This window comes from Bison bison, unplaced genomic scaffold, assembly GCF_000754665.1.
Source record: "Bison bison bison isolate TAMUID 2011002044 unplaced genomic scaffold, Bison_UMD1.0 scf7180017864489, whole genome shotgun sequence".
Taxonomy (NCBI): Eukaryota; Metazoa; Chordata; class Mammalia; order Artiodactyla; family Bovidae; genus Bison; species Bison bison.
In genome coordinates this window covers 7,723,806-7,724,547 of record NW_011495048.1, presented here as the reverse complement: position 1 = coordinate 7,724,547, position 742 = coordinate 7,723,806, and the positions used below count along the sequence as shown (strand labels likewise).

Here is a 742-nt window from a genome sequence, read left to right as displayed (position 1 = left end):
CTGTTAAGTCTTTCCAAAATTTGATTTGGAGGCCAAGAATTTAAACTTGTCCTGCTTTTTGGCCTCTTAAAAACAAGTGTGGGCCAGGGTGGGGCCACCAGGGGCGTGGAGTAGATGGAAGCTGCAGTGTGATGGGCAGAGCTGTGTGGGCCTCAGCGGGGCCTGGGCTCCCTGAGCCATTCCTGCAGGTATGGGTTGGTCAGGACAGTGGTGACGACCCCCGCACCCCTGCCCCCTCCACCCCCCAATACAGCATGGATAACTGGAAGCTCAGCCCCCTCATCAAGCCCTTTGGGGTGTGGAAAAAGTGGAGTGGTATCTTACCGGGAAGTAGAAACTGACCTGGGCTTCCCTGGTGGCTCAGACGGTGAAGAATCTGCCTGCAATATTGGAGACCTGAGTTCGGTACCTAGGTTGGGAAGATTCCCCTGGAGGAAGGCATGGCAACCCACTCTCTTACCTGGAGAATCCCATGGGCAGGGGAGCCTGGCGGGCTACAGTCCATGGGGTCATAAAGAGTAGGACACGAGTGAAGCAACTTAGCAGGCATGCACGTGCCTCATATAGATGAGGCCATGGTGCTGTTCCTCAACATGATGGCACCTGGCCAAGGGTTCACCTGCATTATTAAGGACACGGGCTCCTTCCATCTCAAGGACACAGCCAAGGCTCTGCTGAGGAGGCGCGACAGCCAGGCTGGCCCTGCCCTGGGCTGGAGAGAGACCTGGCCTTCGTGGGATGA

At 56.6% G+C, this 742-nt stretch overlaps 1 pseudogene; it reads left to right on the top strand.

Annotated features, from left to right (window-relative positions):
• Positions 1 to 548: 548 nt before the first annotated feature.
• The window catches only part of LOC105005364, a 1,463-nt pseudogene continuing 1,269 nt past the window's right edge, over positions 549 to 742 (top strand).